General features: G+C 42.4%; 2 non-coding genes across 2 annotated transcripts; both read left to right on the top strand.

Annotated features, from left to right (window-relative positions):
- Positions 1-7,558: 7,558 nt before the first annotated feature.
- Positions 7,559-7,664, top strand: TRNAL-CAA. The gene is made up of 2 exons: positions 7,559-7,596; positions 7,619-7,664. It is a non-coding gene; the product is annotated as a tRNA-Leu (tRNA).
- Positions 7,665-7,930: 266 nt separating this feature from the next.
- TRNAE-CUC lies at positions 7,931-8,002 on the top strand. Its single transcript has one exon. It is a non-coding gene; the product is annotated as a tRNA-Glu (tRNA).
- Positions 8,003-18,253: the final 10,251 nt, after the last annotated feature.

The following is an 18,253-nucleotide window of genomic DNA, read 5'->3' as shown; positions in this document are numbered from 1 at the left end:
TTTTAGCCATTTTGACTGGTAGAAGTTGGTATCTCATTGTGGTTTTGATTTGGATTTCCATGATGACAAGTGATGTGGAGTGTTTTTTCATGTGTCTGTTAGCCATTTATATGTCTTCTTTGGAGAAGTGCCTATTCATGTCTTCTGCCCATTTCTGGACTGGATCATTTGTTTTGTGGGTATTGAGTTTGATAATTTCTTTATACATCTTGGATATCAGCCCTTTATCTGTAACATCATTTGCAAATATCTTCTCCCATTCCGTGGGTTGCCTCTTAGTTTTTGTGACATTTTCTTTGCTGCGCAAAAGCTTTTTTATTTTGGTGAAGTCCCAAAGTTCAGTTTTGCTCTTTTAGGATGGAATGTTCTACATTATCGCCCTTGACCCGCAAGGACGACAAGAAGCCTGCTTCGGTGTTAATGCTTCATTCCCCTTTTATTTAATGCTTCATCCCATTTATTTGGTCAACTTCCTTAGCTTATATGCAGCAGGGTGACCAATAAGGGGCCAAGCAATGGGGAGAGCCAATGAGAGTCTTGTTACTATGCTAATTAAATTTGAAACAGCCAATGACTATGTACTCCTTTAGGTGGGCTTCACCAGAAAGTTCGTTGTTTACTTGCAGCGTATTTTGCTGGCAGTGAGCCAAGCACCATCTTGTAATGGCGGGGACTTTCCCGGCCGGAGGTAGTCCCCGACACTACATAGTTCTGTTAAATCTTTCCACAGAATCCTTGTATTTATAGTGGGGGATGGGGGTGGAAAATGGAACCTGCCAGCTCCCTTGTTTTCAGAGAAGTCCTGTAACATGTTCCAAAATCATTACAAATAGGTCTGTCTCCCATTTGCCCCCGGCATTGTGTGAACTGCCATTTTCATGTTGCCTTCCACGTGGACTCCTGTCTCTTGAAGGGATGCAACCCAGCTATCACTCACACTCCTGGCCAACCCTGTGGTGAGTCAGCATATTTTTTAAGTTCCAGGCTCCAAGTCCCAATTGTTTTTACAAACTCATGGATTTCAGTCCCTCTGGTTTTTAAAGACAAATGTTATGTGGTTTTGTATTACCCCTCTGAGCTCAGGATGGGAAAGACCATTTCTCTGCCCTCTCCATGTATGTCATCCTTGGGGCAGTCTTCCTCCACCTTTCTGACCTTCCTAACCTATGAGATGCAGCTTCTGCACTGTATTTAGTGGTGGAGTTTGTTCTGTCAGTCTTTGGATCACTTCCTACTTTATTGACTTGGATATTGACTTAGTGTTAAACATGGGATGTGCTGAGCTCAGGGTCCTCCTACTGGATCATATTCTTGATTTGTAACTTGTGTGAAAACATATGTAGCCCTGCCTGAAATGTTTTTTCCCAGAGTACTCCCTTCTTTGTGATGATTATGTATACTAAGTTGCTGTCCTTGGATACAATTTGAGTCCTTGGGCTCAAATAAACGTCTCTTCCTTTTTTTTTTTTTTTTAAGGTTTTATTTATTTGTCAGAGAGAGAGAGAGAGCAAAAGCAGGGGGAGCAACGGGCAGAGGGAGGAGCTCTGCTGAGCAAGGAGCCCAATGTGGGACTGGACTTGAGGACCCTGTGATCATAACCTGAGCTGAAGGCAGATGCTTAACCAACTGAGCCACCCAGGCATCCCTCTTCCCTGTTTTTTTGTTTTTGTTTTTGTTTTTGTTTTTTTTTGTTGTTGTTGTTGTTTAAATCCTACAAGGTTTGTTCATTTGTGTTGGCAACAATGAGTCCCAGCTATATCCAGAATTCAACTCTGTCTCACTGCTTGGCTTGCTGCCACCTAGTTTAGTCAGAGGACCTTTTAGTAGCCTGTCAGTTGCTATCTCTGCTTCACTCTTGCACTCTAGTGTCTAATCGCCACATGACAGCCAGGACATCCTGGGACAGCAGACCATACCTTACCACACCTCAGCTCAAAGCTGTCCTCTTCACTCCGTGTCTTGCACAGACTGGCATCAGTCCCTCTCACTCAGTTTCAACCATACTGTTTTTTGGCTTTCTTTTTTGGCCTTTGTATTTTCTCTTCCCTCTACCTGAAGCCCTCTGTCCCCAGATACTTTACCTGGTTGCTCCCTGACTCCACAAATTTCTGCTCAAAAGGCACTTCCTGAGAGGTCTTTCTCATCACCTGCCTCTCTCTACCTTTCTTTCTCTGCTTTATTTTTTGTCACAATACTTATCACTCCCAACATATAATAATTTTGTTTATTCTGGGTCTTTCTCACTGGAATATAAGCTTCTTAAGAACAGATACTTTGTTTTCTTCTCTGCTGCCTCCAGGGTCTTAGGTAGAGTAGGGCCTTCTCTGGGCATGGCAGTGGGGGTGAAGGCAGACCAAGCAAGCTGAGGAAAGGAAGCTAGCTCACTGGGGCACATGGGAGACCGTGAAGTGGGGTCAAGCTGGCCAAAAGGTCACGAAGACCAAGTAAGCTACCTGAGAACTTGAATATTATCACTAACAGTATAGAAAACACCATCTCCAAATGCTCATGTCCTCCCTTCAGTCAGGAGCACAATGTGGTAAGAAACAATTATCCAAAAGTTGTAAATAGACAACACAGATAAATAGTGACAAACATTCTCCCTGCCTCAACTTTACTTAGGCTCCTCTTATCACTGGCCTGACGCCCTGAACTCAGGAAATTTCTAGTAGACGCTTCTGTGTAACTGTCAATCTTTCTTGTAGAAACTAAACTCCTAGCAGCTTCTGTGTAGCTGTTAGTCTTAACTTTTAGAAACAAGCTAACAAACTACTAGAACAGAAAAAGAAATATTTGAGGAAAAGCCTGCACAGATGAATCAGAAAGTGCCAGGAGTGACCAACAGTGACTTCAGCCTCATTATATTGTTAAAATCCCTTTCTGAATATTCATCCTGCACCCTAAAAGATCCAGAGTTTCCTCCTTTGCGGAGACACACCTTTGGAAATTACTCCCTGTCATCTCCTTATTCATACAAATAAAGATGGCCTTGTAAGGCAACTCCACCTGGTGTAATCTCTGTCTGTAACTCACTGGGGAGCAGGCACACTTTGGTCCAATAACTCTTTGAGCCCTTTTTTCAACGAGGCCTCAACCTTGGGTTTCCAAGTTCATCCTTGCACTTTTTTTTTTTTTTTAAGATAAAGTGGTATTTACCCCAAAGATACAGATGTAGTAAAAAGACATCGAAGCCTTCAGTTTAGGTCATAATCCCAGGATCCAGGGATCCAGTCCAGGGATCAGGTCCAGGGATGGGGCCCTGGATAGGGCCCTGGATCTGGCTCCCTGCTCCTTGCTCTCTCCTCCCTTCTTGGCAGGGAGCCTGCCTCTCCCTCTGCTTCTACCCCCTGCTCATGCTTTCTCTCACACTCTCCCCCTCTTTCAAACAAATAAGTAAAATCTTAAATAAACTACAAAACCTCTTTCTATAAATAGTAGAATAAGGAACAAATTAGGAGTTGTAGTAAAACAGCACAAGGGGCAGAAGAAATCAGAGAAGCGTATCATAGTTTAACTCTTTACTGTAACACCTGAGATTGTCAAAAAGTAAAACCTCTCAATCTTAGAAAATACGGGTAATCCTTCATCACACATCTCTGTATTTTTACTTCCTATTTTATTTTTGTTTTTAATTTATGTTAGTTAACATATAGTTAAGGAGTAGAATTCAGAGATCCATCACTTCCTATTCTTGAGGTTAGATTCTAGAACCTAAAAATATTCAAATTAGTATTATATCTAGTTATCTACTGCCAGAAACATCTTTTGTTATGTTGTCCACAGCAGCTAATGCTACTGAAACCTCTTTGATTAGACTCCAGTCATACCCCCTCAACTGATTAAAGAGAAACAATATCAAGGCAAAGGTATGGGACCCTAACAGACAAATCCTAGAAGAAGTAATACAGCCACTACCCAAACTGAGATTGAATAATATGCTCATTGTCACACATCTCCAGGCTGTATGCTCACAGAGTACTTCGGGGAAAAAATCCATTATTTGCTGGGTACTAAAATACTGGGCAGTTTGCTCTTTTACACTATGGCTTTTCCCAGCAGTTTTGAAGATGGACCGCAAATCATTGACAGAACTTTGCTGGAATTGAATCTGGGGCTACAGAGATTCCTCTCCACAGCTGATTGTTCCATGCCTGGTTGTTCCAGGCTTGGGGCCACCGGGTCTGACTATTCCAGGAACAGTTGCTCCAAGACTGGCTTTTCCAGGTCTAATTGCTCCAATGTGGGTTATACCAGGTCTGGCTGCTCCATGTTGGAAGGTTCCCAAAAGCATTCATCAGGAATCCCTGGGAGTAGGCATATAAGCCTAGGTATTCTATAGTTGCTGAGCTATTCTGAGTCACACTTTTGCTATTCATTGGCCAGTTGTTTTCCTGCTGCCTCTTACATTTCATTCTCTGGTTCTGGAACCAGGTCTTCACCTGCTTATAGCAAAAGTTAAGAAAGTTAGAAAGTTCTTGCATCTGCTGGAAACAGGTATTTCTGTCTCTGAGATCTGTCACTAAGTACATATAGCTGGACCGAGAGAATATGGTTCTGGTCTTCTGTTTCTTGCTCTGGACTGTATCTTCCTTCTTCACTGTGCTCTCCTCTATGGAAGTGGGTAGAACTCTACAGAAGTGGGTGGAAGTTTTACTCTAGGGCTGGTGAAAAAATCAGGGTGTCCTGAATAGGCAGATCCATGGAGGAGGAAAGAGGAGAGAGACGGTCTCCATCTGGGTGTCTCTGTAGATGACATTTGCAAGGATGCATAATTTTCTTCAGGCCCATAAGTCTCAGGCATTGAAGAGTCCCTAGAATTGGGTGGTTCAGGATAAGGTGGGCACTGGGACTGAGCTGTATCCACACTTATTGCAAGGCCATTGTGATGCAAAAGGTAGCTGCCAAGTTGTCCAGACTGGGTAGGGAACTACCCAGTAGTTTCCTAGGGCCAGAGAGCCTTAGTTTGCCCAGAGCTATGGAGTCTAACTTTAATAATCCTAATAATAATAATAAATGGGTACTTTCAATAATCCTGATAGTTCATCCAGAATCCTTTCCCCTTGATATCTAATTGCTCTCCATATCTAATCATATACCTCATCTCCCACAATCCTCCAGGTGGTATCTCATGACTGGCCTGCCTTTAGCAGAAATCCTGTTAGCAAGAATCTCCCTACTCTCTCTTCTCAATCATTTTTCATCCACTGACTCTCATCCCTCTCCTTGACTACAAATTCTGGCTTGTCCTTGCTATATTTAGAATTGAGCCCATTTCTATATGAGATTTCATATTCCCTACTACAGCAGTTTCTGAATAAAATGTTATTACTACTTAACTACTGTACAGTTCTTGTCCTCTTGCATGCTAGGTGTCGTAAGAGTGGAGTACTTAGCCTTGTGTAGGCAGACCTTTTGGGGATTAACTGATTCCATGGGCACCTTTGATTAACTTGGCTATTTTATAATTTTGCAGGTATAGAGGTTAACTTGGAGAAAAATGATAGCAATACAAAACGGTTTCTGTTTGAGAGCAATACAAGTAACATTTGTCAAGAGATGCCCCTGAATTCTCTCTGGTAAAAAACAAACAAACAAAAACAAAAACAACAACAAAACCCAAAAAACCCAAACCCAAGTAGAAATCACAACTTTAAGCACCATAGTTTATTACTGATCCTTGAGATCTTAACCTCCCTTCCATCTGTTAGCAATCTTTTTTCAACATTCCTTTGACTCATTATTAAAAAAAAAAAAAAAAAATCTTCAAAGTTCCCTTCAAATTGGTCTTAGCACCATTTGTGTCCCTCATTAATAAGCTGAATAAATCTTGTCATGTGTGGATCACATATTGCATGAGAGTCATGTGTTTTACTTCTCAAAATTATTTTTGCAAATGTCACTTCAGCAGGCCTTACTGATCATCCCAGTCTAAAGATAGAATTGCTACTTCACTGCCCTACTTTTGTTCCCACATCCCGTGTATTCATTGTGCAGATTGTTTCCCTCACTAGCAGTCAGTTTTCTGGGGCGGGGGCTTCTGAGTTTGCTCATTGCTGTATTTTCAGTGAAGTCTCAATACTCAATGAATGAATGAACCAGTGAGGGTCTGGAGCTCAATGAATGAATGAACCAGTGAGGGTCTGGAGCAGAGGAGCTGGGCCTTCCCACTGGTTGTGAAAACACACTAGCTGTTTTTGCACTCTTTCGTTAACCGTCCCCCTAAACTATTTTCCGGCGAGGCCTGACTTTTGGACTTCCCTGTCTGTCTCTGCACTGTCCAGTCTTAGCAAGATTCCTGCTGGATCAGGTTAGCCGGAATCTCCCATCCTTGATCTCTGATCATCCTGGATATCTAATGGGGGTTCCTCATCCTCGACCACCCCACAAGGTGGTATCTTACCACCCTGTCTGGCCGTTTAAGATAGAATTCCCCCCCTTACCTTTGATGTTATCTCTTACTAATTTTCCATCTACTGACCGCCCCCACCACCACCAAATCTGGCTCCTTAGCTACAAAATTTCAAAATTTCACTTTTTACTTTTCTTTGTTGTCTTCCGAATGAAGTCCAATCTCTCCCCCAACCCCCAATGCAAGACCCCACTGCAGTGGTCCCTACACCTACACCGCCCTTAAACAGTCTTCTTTATTGTACTTCAACAAGTGTCGCGAATGAATATTTTTTTTAATAGTTAGCACAATCGTTTTCTTTAGCACTGTTTCTCCGTTATCTCCAACCACGAGTGTGCGACTTAGCAGAGGAGAGGCGGATCTTGAAGGACGGCTGGGCAGGGACAGGAAGGCAGAAATACAGAATCACAGTGAAAACTCGCCACTTGCTCTGTGGCGAGTATATTTTCACGTGTTCTCCCTGGATTAACTGGCCGGGATTTCACCAGCGAGGGCCAGGGACAAGCGGGCGGAGCCAGGCGTCTGGACGCGGAAAGTAGCCGCTCCCTGCAGGAGCCGGTATTCCTCCTCGCCTTTGCCGCTGCACGGCTGCGCCTGCGCAGGGTCCGGTGCCTGCGCAGGGTCCGACGCCTGCGCAGTGGTCACCAACCCTTTCCGTTTTTCGAGGGGATTGGGTCCGACGCCTGCGCAGTGATCGCCAACCCTTTTGGTTTTTCCAAGAGGTTTGAATCCGACGCCTGCGCAGTGGTCCCCAGCACGTTTAGTTTTCCAAGGGGTTTGGGTCCGACGCCTGCGCAGTGGTCACCAACCCGTTCGGTTTTCCAAAGGGTTTGGGTCCGACGCCTGCGCAGTGGTCACCAACCCGTTCGGTTTTCCAAGGGGTTTGGGTCCGACGCCTGCGCAGTGATCACCAACCTTTTCAGTTTTCCAAGGGTTTTGCGCTTGCCTCTGTTTTGGCTAGTTCGAGTCCCTGCGCGGGAGACAAAGGTTGGACGGTTCCGGGTGCATCACAGACCCCGCACTCTTCGGAATTCTAGGCGAGCTGCAAGTGGGAGAGCGAGAGTCAGCCCGCGCGGCGGGGGCGGGGCGGGGGCGGGGCGGCTACTCGCACAGGAAGCGGGTTTGGCACAGCCAATCCTCGCTCCGGGTGTCAGGATGGCCGAGTGGTCTAAGGCGCCAGACTCAAGGTGCTCACCTTCCCTGCGGGTGTTCTGGTCTCTGAATAGAGGCGTGGGTTCGAATCCCACTTCTGACACATATCTTTTTTTCCTTCCCCTAAAGGACCCCAAAATCATCCAGTGGCTGCTGACGCTTTTTTCTTTTCTTTTCATTTCATTTCATTTCTTTTCTTTTTTTTTTTTTTTTCCTCATAGAGGGCAGCCATTCTCAGAATATAATGCCGCCGCAGCCCTCCGTTACCTGCCTTTCCACCTAAAATTTAGCCAATCGTGTTCATTCCCTCAATTTGTGTCATATACCATATATTTAGTCTAGCTTAACAGAGAAAGTGCAAGTAGATCTTCCCTGGTGGTCTAGTGGTTAGGATTCGGCGCTCTCACCGCCGCGGCCCGGGTTCGATTCCCGGTCAGGGAATGGGTTTTCCTTCCCCCCCCCCCCTTTCTTTTCACTGCAAAACCTCTAACTATATCGGGTAACTTTCACTTTTGGGAAAACGTAACGATCAGAGGACGGTACTACGGTTAGTGAGCGCTGGCTATGTGTCTGGCATTGTCGTATACCCCGACGCAGGCCCCACCAAATGATGCGAAAAGATATCCCTGGGGTTAAGAAGTCTCTCCAGGTGTCCAAAAGAAATTTAGAACGGGACCTTTCACCTAGAGGGGCTTCTCAGGGTGTCTTAGCTTCTCACAAGGACTCAGGTGTTGCTGGAAAACAGCCTGGTCATTCTCCCCCATACAACATCTACCTTTTTATTCTGAAGATATGTTGAATAGTTAAAATACTGATAAAATACACAAACAACCGTGTTCTCGCTACCTAGATACGACCATTGGTTAATATTTTTGCTGAATTTCTCTCTCTTTCTTTTACTTGCATCCCCAGCTTGGCACCCATGTGAAAATTGCAGACATCATTAAGCTATTCAACATTAACTTACCATCATGTGCCAATTCATATTCAAATTTCTCCTAATTGTTCCCAAAATATCTTTTGTATCTTCCCCCATCTTCAAAACCAATTGGAAGGGAGCCAAACATATATAAAAACAAAGGAAAAAGAAATTTGAAAGGACAAACATCTAAATTTAACTTACTTTTTTTATGATTTTCTATAAGTGGTACGATTATGAAAAGTCTTAATTTTCTTTGTTGTAATCTTATGCATATGCTAATTTTTCAACCATGGGTATATAACATTTATTTGCAGATGAATCACTTTATTTGAAAAACTGCTTACATTTTACACAAAAATCAGCTCAAAATGAATTACATATTTAAATATTACATATAAAACTATAAAAATTTTGGGAGAAAATCGTCAGGACTTAGGGCTTCGTGAAGAGCTCTTAGATAACAACAAAAGTATAATCCATAAAAGAAAACATCATTAAATCAGACCTTGTAAAAATTAAAAATTTATTCTAAAGAAGACCTCATTAAGAGGATGATAAGACAAGGTATAGATAGAAAAAATATTTGTAAACCACATATCTGATAAAGGACTCATACGTAGGATACATAGATAACTCTCAAAACAGTGGTAAAAAAGTAAAACAATCCAATTTTTAAAAATGAGCCAAAGACATGAAAAGGCATTAATATATATTTTATTAAAGTATAAATTAAAATCACAATGAGATACCACCACTCCCTTTGCAGAATGGCTAAAATAAAAAGTAGTGATAACACCAAATAGTAGTGAGGATGAAGAGAAACTGGATCACTTATTGTTAGTCAGAAGGTAAATGGTACTGCCACTCTGGAAGGAGTCTGGCAATTTTTTACAATATTAAACATGTATTTACATTACAACTCAACAATTACATTCTTAGGCATTTATCTCAGGATTGATAGAGAAACAGAAATGAAAAACTTACGTTCACAAAAAAACCTTTACACAAATGTTCATAGCATATTTATTTGTAACAACCAAAACCAGGAACAGCTGAAATGCCAGTCAGTGGGTGAATAGTTAAACAAACTGTAGAATAGGATTCCATAGACTAACACCATAGAATACCATAGAATGCTACTTAGCAAAAACAACACATGAATTATTGATATAGGAAACAGCTTTGATAGAGAGCTCAGGTAATTATGCAGAGCGAAAGACACAATTTCAATTTCAGAAGGTCAAGTACTTTTATAACATTGTGGGTAGTAGAGAGTTAGGGCCTCCCTGCCCAGATAAGTGCTGGGAGGAGAGAACTTCGGAGGAAGAGATGAGACACTGATTCACGCTCTTTAGGGTTATTAGGCAGACAGCTTCCCATTTCTCCATCTCTGCTGACTCAGTCTGACCTCAGAAGCCCTCTTCTGAAGCACGTAATGGACTGGTTAAAATAGGAAAGACAGGAAAATTACTCATCTGTCTGAATGGTGGGCTGGAAACTGACTTGAAGGAGGCTTTGTCATCTTCCTTGGACCTTCCTTTTTCCTTCCCTCATTCCTTCATTCCCAGTTAAAGACTGATTGAGGAAATCATCAACAAAGTGCCAGGCTCTGTGTTACCTTAAATGTCTGTTGGAACAAGGGACAATTGAATGAAGAAAGGAGAGAAGAAGGAAAGAAAAGAGACTGGGAGGAAGGGAAAAGGAAGGAAATGGACAGGGAAGGAGGAACGAGAGGGAAGGAGGGTAAAAATGGCCAAATGGACATGCAGAGTCAATTAAAGAATAGACACGTAATAGTGTTTATTAAGTCACTGAAAAGAATAAGAAAAAGCCCCTACCTTCAAGACCTTATTTGCATAAGTAAATAGCTGTACTGAAAAACAGCTCAACTACTCAATCCATCCTTCATTCAAATCTCTTCATTTAGTTACTCTGAAATCTGCCTGAATACCTGCAGAGCACAGGGACTCTCTTCCAGAAGGAGGTTGCACTGCAGTTGCTCCATCTCTGACCAGGCTTCTAGTGGCCCCCTGGAATCCCCAGAACAGTAGGAACTCAGCAGGCAAGGTCCTCCTTCCCCCTCTCAAGGCTCCTTCCTCAGGCCTAGGCACCAGAGTACCTCTGATTCTCCATCAGCAGTTTGGTTTGGGTGGATGTGGGTGGCGAGAAGAGGGTGTGGTGGATGATTACATGGATCTCTGGGGTGAGCAGGGGTAGCGTTATGGGCTTGGTGTGGACGTAAGTCTACATTACTAGAGGTAATTATCATGTATTTTGTGTTGAATAGAGAGATGGTGGGTAGACGCAGCCACCTGTCTGTGTGAGGGTGTGTATGTGCATCTCTGGAACCATCTCTGGAGGTGAATATATGGGTTTATGTCTCATAGCCTATGCCTTTCTTTAATCTCTCAGTTGAAATATGGGTAATGCAACATACATTGTATATGGGTACTGCAACATTCCCAACATACATCTGCTGTGTGTACCCAGAGCTCCAGAAATCATCCCCTAGTCCACAGAGAACTATAGGCAAAGGAGAGTCTCTCACCCACTGCCCCTCTCTTTTATCATATAACATGCAGGTATATTATATTTAAAATTGATACACAAAGATAAAAAGGTGAAAACTACATAATATGTTTATTGTCTCTTGGACAAAATTATTTATTTATCTTTAAAGATTTTATTTATTTGTTTGAAAGAAAAAGAATGCACAAGTAGAGGGAGCAACAGGCAGAGGGAGAAACAGGCTCCTTGCTGAGCGGGGAGCCCGTGGTGAGGCTCAGTTTCCAAGCCTAGAGGATCATGACCTGAGCGAAAGGCAGACGTTTACCTACGGAGCCACCCAGGCGACCCCAAACAATGTAGTTTAGACTGACACTCATAAAACATTGCAACAATACTGTTCAGTTTTGAAATCAATCTGAAGGGTCACGATTTACCAGTTATTTTATTTTATTAATTTAATTAATTATTTAATTTGTCTCATCCAGAAACACTCTCACAGACACGCTCATAATGTTTTTTTTAAAATTGAGATATAATTGACATATAACATTGTATTAGTTTCAGTTGTGCAAAATAATGATTTGATATATGTATACATTGCAAAATGATCAGCACAATAAATCTAATTCACATCCAGTACCTCACAGAGTTACATTTTTTTCCTTGTGATAAGAACTTTTAAGATCTACTCTTTAGTAACTTTCAAATATACTCTTGTATATTGTATTACATTATTAAAAATAGTCACCATGCTATATAATAAATCCCCATGACTTATTTATTTATTTATTTAATTTGTTTAAATTTTACTTAGTTAACATACAGTGCAATATTGGTTTCTGCAGTAGAATTTAGTGATTCATCACTTACGTACAACACTCCCTGCTCATAACAAGTGGCCTCCTCAGTATTCATCACCCATGTAGCCCATCCCCTATGCACCTCCCTCCATCAACCTTTAGTTTGTTCTCTATAGCTACAAGTCTCTTATGATTTGTTTCCCCCTCTCCTTTTCCCCCTTCCCTTATGTTTATCTGTATTATTTCTTAAATTTCACATGTGAATGACATCACATATGAGTGACATCATATGGTATTTGCCTTTCTCTGCCTGACTTATTTGGCTTAGCATAATACTCTCTACCTCCATCCATGCCGTTGCAAATGGCAAAAGACTTATTTATTTTATAACTGGAAGTTTCTACCTCTTAACCGTCTTCATTTCACCCACCCCCACCTCCCACCTCATTTAAACTCAACTGCCTCCAAAGGCCCCATCTCCAAACACCATCACTTTGTGAATCAGGGCTTCCACATATACATTTGGGAAAGATGGATGACATTCAGTGTATAACACCTTTCACCCCTCTAGTTCTCCTTGAAGGTAAGTGCATTGCCCCTTCTGTGTGTTGGGAGCCTCATGGGGGCAGAACTTGCAGGCTTAGCTGCCAGGGTGGGGTGGTGCTCAGGGTTAAAAGAGGGGAGAGGAGGGGCAGAGTCCCAGCTCACAGCTGTGTAGGGAACAAGCGAATTGAATCACTCTGGCCACAGTGTCCCCAGGGTAGAAGAGTCTCTTGGCTGAGACTTCTTCTGAGCCAGGTCTGTACTTTGATACTGTAATTTATTTAACAGGACAGCACTATTGCCTCAAAAGCAACAGTGTGCCTTGTACGAAAGCAAGACTCAAAGACACTAAGTAACTTGAAAGATCACACTACATATCCAGAAATGGTAGAAACAGCAGAGCCTGGCTCCTGGTCGCTCTGTGTCTTCTGACTCCCCTCAGCAGTGGAGTGGGTGAGGGAAGAGATGGCCCCCCGGGGCCCATGGTGCAGAGGCAGCCTGAGTGCTCAGGGAGCAACATAATTCCATCGGTCAAGCATGCATGGGGTCCCTAAATGTCCTGTACATTTTTTCCCCCTGCTAGAAATCCCTTTAATGGGCATCAGACTAATCTTTCCAAAGTTGGGCAGATAAGAGCACAGTACTGTTTGCATTGAAGCTTTTGGAAACTAACTCTTCAGGGTGAGTCAAGGAGTTTCTGGGATTTCCTTGGCTCTGCAAGAAGGGGGTGAAGGACAGAGGACCTGGAGAGGTGGAGCGCTGGGATACTAACATGTTTACTGATGAGGCAACATCAGCAGAAGCTCCCAAACCCTGACAATTCCAGCTGCTGTGTGATCCTTGACTGGGTCCTTCTGTAGCTTCACTGATTTCTTGTTTGGCCAGTGCTGCTTATCTTCAGGCCTCAGAGGCCATTTTGTTACCAGGTGTCTTCCTAGGTGGCACTCAGGGCTTGTGAGGGCCCTCCCTACCTCCCTGCCCCCTTCTTCCTCCCTCCCTGTATGTTAAATAACTAAAATTTAAATAAAACTTTTAATTGTATTTATATATGTTTATTTATTATTATTTTATTTTTAAATTTTAAAAAGTGCAAAAAATTAAAACTTTTAAAAGAGAGATATTAGCTAATACCTGTCAGAATGGCTAAAATCAACAACACAAGAAACAAGAGATGTTAGATAGGATATAGAGTAACAGGAACCCTCTTGCAGTGTTTGTGGAATGCAAACTGGTGCACAGCCACTCCATATTGTAAAACAATATGGAGTTTCTTCAATTAGTTAAAAAATAGAGCTACAATTGTGCAACAATTGCACTACATTTGGAGAATAATATAGGACAGATTTATCATCTTGGAAAGGAGTTAAAGAGGAAAATCAGGTATTTACCCTGCCTTTCTTGTGTAGTTTTAAACAATGGGTAAACAAAAAGGAAAGAGGGAGAAATAGTCTTCATAAAAGTACTCTCACTAAAAAGAAAAAAAGAATAGTTTTCAGAAAATCATATTTTTAGTCTCCAATAAAACAGTGGATTTAATGGATTTAAACACTGAGCATCAACAGCTGCTAATATCATAAAAGATAAATTAGGCATGAGGAGCCTGATGAAGAAACACAACAGTATCCTCCATACTCCTGCCAACTTGCAACCAAACTTACATCTGATTGAACCTCTGAACCAGTCTGCAGGAAACTCTTGAGGACAGAGAAGCAAGCGGAACAGCACAATGAATCCACAAACAGCAACATCCACACTGGGAGAAACTGCAGGTCCAATGACAGGGACCTTTTAACAGATAAAGGAAAGAAGAGGTGGAGGAACTTGCAAATTAAAAGAGACTTAAGACATTTTGAATTTTGAAAAGCGTGAAGGATGGGACTTAATCATCATGTCCAGGCATGTTCTTTGGGTGATATAAAGCCATAAAGAAACGCATAGATGGGAGTGAAGATGGCAGAGGGTTAGTCTCCTCCTTGAATACAGCTAGATAGTCATCAAATTATTCTGAACCCCTGAGCAGTAAGTCAGAGGTTTGATGGAAGAAAACTGCAAGTCTACAAGTGAAAAACTGACCACTGTTTGGAAGGTAGGAGGTGCAGGGACTTGCATTTGGGGAGATGGAGCTGTGGATAGGGTGGCGGGGAGGGAGCCTTCTTGCAGAGGGTATACTAAGTACTACTGCAAGTAGCTGAGTGCAAAATCTGAACTTTCAGAAGTCTGCTACAGTGGGGGATGGGCCTGACCTACAGGTGCTCAGGTGGTGAAGCAGGGTAGAATCTCAGGGGACGGTGGGGTCTGAGGATCCCCTGGGTCACAGGAAGAACTGGTGATGCCCAGGTGCTGGATGGTTCCCATGTGTGGGAGCCTGGTGGTGGAGATGCTGGCTTTCTGCTCTATATGGTCATAAACTGGGAACTGCTTTGTGGTCCTGCAACCGCTTTCCTAGGATGGCCCAGCAAACAGCAGAGGGCTGGTGAGACACCCTTCCTGGGAGGAACAGCATGGGTCCAGGCCTGGAGGGAGTCCCAGGCCTTGGAGGTTTGAAATTCGGTCGCAAACCTGAGACAAAAAAATACTCAGGCACAGGCAGGGTAAGCACAGGATTCTGACGAAAACCCGCAAGACCAGAGCGACTGAGTGTTTTTCTGTGAAGGCTCACTGTGGAGTAGGGGAGACTGCATTTTCAGCTCAGGGACTGGACAGCAAGGCACTGCCATATTCTTGGTGCCCATCAGTGCTGAAAACCTTCAGGGAGCAAAACACCACCACCCAGTGGAGACAAGGATCCCCAAGCTGGGCCTCCTTGTGCTCTGGAGGTGTATTTCTTTTCTTTTCTTTTACGATTATTTATTTATTTATCTGACAGAGAGAGATCACAAGTAGGCAGAGAGAGAGAAGAGGAAACAGGCCTCCTGCTGAGCAGAGAGCCCAATGCAGGACTTGATCCCAGGACCCTGAGATCATGACCTGAGCCAAAGGCAGCGGCTTAACCCACTGAGCCACCCAGGCACCCTGGAGGTGTATTTCCATCAGGGCAAGTCCACCAGAGATTCAGGACAGCAGGCCCCTCCCCACAAAGCCAGAGGAACTACTCCCTCCCACTGAGTGTACTGATCATAAAGGGCCACCCAGCTTTAGCTCTAGGGGAAAATAGTATTTCGCCTCCTTTGTACTTTTTAAATTTTTATTTATTTTTATTTTTGTATTACTTAAATTTTAGGTAGTTAACATACAGTGCATTGTTGGTTTTGGGAATAGAAGTCAGTGATTCATCACTTAATATATAACACCCAGCACTCATCATAACCAGTGCCCTCCTTAATCCCCATTACCCATCTCTCCCATCCCCTACCCACCTTCCCCTGATGACTGTTCTCTATAGTTAAGAGTCTGGTGATTTGTTTCCCTCTCTTTTTCTCCCTCTCCCATATGTTCAACAATTTGTTTCTTGAATTCCACACAGGAATGAAATCATGTGGTGTTTGTCTTTGTCTGACTGACTTTGTTTCACTTAGTATCACACACTCTAGCTCCACCCATGTCATTGCAAATGGCAACATTTCATTCTTTTTGATGGCCAAGTAATATTCCATTGCATACACACACACAAAATAAAATAATAAAAATAAGAATATATATATTTCTATATCTGATATCTATACATACATATCTATACATACCACATCTTCCTTATGCTTTATCCATATATATATAATAGATATAATTATAGATATGAATGTATCTAGTCACATCTGCTGCCCATTACTTATTTGAATTATTCTGTTTTTTGGGTATTGACAGTGATAAGTTATTGCTAGATTTTGAAAATTAGCCATTTACCAGAAATGTCATTTGTAAATATGTTCTCCCATACTGAAGTTTACCTTTTAGTTTTCTTGATTGTTTCCTTTGATGTGAAGTTTTTTTTATAGATGAAATCTCAATAATTCATTAAAAAAATTTTTTTTAATTCAATTACCCGGGGCACCTGGGTGCTTCAGGCAGACTTCGGCTGGGGTCATGATCCCAAGGTCCTGGGGACTGAGCCCTGCGTAGGGCTCTCTGCTCAGCAGGAGGTCTGCTTCTTCCTCCTCCTCTCTCTCTCTCTCTCTCTCTGCCTACCTTTCTGCCTACTAGTGATCTCTGTCTGTCAAATAAATAAGTAAAATCTTTTAAAAAATAAATAATTTCAGTTACCCGACATACAATACATCATTACTTTCAGATGTAGTGTTCAATAATTTATCAGTTGCATGGAACATCATGTACCCTGCCAATGCCCATCACCCAATTATCCCATTCCTGCACCCACCTCTCCTCCAGCAACCCTCAGTTTGTTTTCAATAGTTAAGAGTCTCTCATGATTTGTCACCCACTCTGATGACTTCCATTTAGTTTTCCTTCCCTTCCCTTCCCTTATGATCCTCTGCACTATTTCTTCTTTCCACATTTGACTTATTTCACTCAGCATAATATCCTCCAGTTCCATCCACATCAACGTAAATGGTAAGTATTCATCCTTTCTGATGGCCGACTAATACTCCACTGTATACCACATCATCTTTATCCATTCATCTGTCGATAGACATCTCTGCTCTTTCCACAGTTTGGTTATTGTCAACATTGCTGCTATAAATATTGGGGTGCAGGTGTCTCTTCAGATCACTGCATTTGTATCTTTGGGGTAAGTACTCAGTATTGCAAATGTGGGTCATTTGGTAACTCTATTTTTAACTTCTTGAGGACTCCATACTGTTTTCCAGAGTGGCTGCACTAGCTTGCATTTCCACCAACAATGGAAGAGGGCTCCCCTTTGTCCACATCTTCACCAACATTTGTTGTTTCATGTCTGGTTAATTTTAGTTATTCTGACTCATGTGAGGTGGTATCTCATTGTGGTTTTGATTTGTATTGCCCTGGTGACAATTGATGTGGAGCACTTTTTCATGTGTCTGTTGGCCTTTGGATGTCTTCTTTGGAGAAATGTCCATTTATGTATTCTGCCCATTTCTTTCTTTCCTTTTTTTTTTTTTTAAGATTCTATTTATTTATTTGACAGAGAGAAATCACAAGTAGGCAGAGAGGCAGGCAGAGAGAGAGGGGGAAGAAGGCTCCCCACTGAGCAGAGAGCCCAATGCGGGACTCAATCCCAGGACCCTGAGATCATGACCTGAGCCGAAGGCAGAGGCTTAACCCACTGAGTCACCCGGGCACCCCTCTGCCCATTTCTTGACCAGATTTTTTTTGGGTTGAGTTTGAGAAGTTCTTTATAGATTTTGGATACTAGCTCTTTATCTGATAGGTCATTTGCCAATATCTTCTTCCATTTGGTCAGTTGTGTTTTGGTTTTGTCAACCGTTTCTGTTGCTGTGCAAAAGCTTTTAATATTGATGAAGTCCCAATAGTTCATTTTGCCTCTGTTTCCCTTGTCTTTGGAGATGTGTTTAGCAAGAAGTTGCTATGGTCAAGGTCAAAAGGTTGCTGCCTGTGTTCTCTAGGATTTTGAGGGACTCCAGTCCCACTTTTAGGTCTTTTATTCATTTTCAGTTTATCTTTGTGTATGGTATAAGAAAAAGGGCCAGTGTCATTCTTCTGCATGTGGCTGTCCAATTTTCCCAACACCATTTGTTGAGGATACTGTCCTTTTCCATTGAATGTTTTTTCCTGCTTTGCCAAAGATCAGTTGACCATAGAGTTGAGGGTTCATTTCTGGGGTCTCTGTTCTGTTCCACTGATCTATGTGTCTGTTTTTGTCCCAATACCATACTGTCTTGATGATTACAGCTTTGTAATATAACTTGAAGTCTGGTCTTGTGATGTCACCAGCATTGGTATATTTTTCAACATTCCTCTGGCCATTTGGGGTATTTTCTGGCTCCATACAAATTTTAGGATCATTTGTTCTAGCTCTGTGAAAAT

The sequence above is a fragment of the Mustela putorius genome, unplaced genomic scaffold (assembly GCF_011764305.1).
Source record: "Mustela putorius furo isolate JIRA1106 unplaced genomic scaffold, ASM1176430v1.1 tig00003923_pilon_pilon_pilon, whole genome shotgun sequence".
Lineage (NCBI taxonomy): Eukaryota > Metazoa > Chordata > Mammalia > Carnivora > Mustelidae > Mustela > Mustela putorius.
The sequence above is the reverse complement of the archived record's forward strand: the minus strand, read 5'-3'. Positions and strand labels throughout refer to the sequence as shown.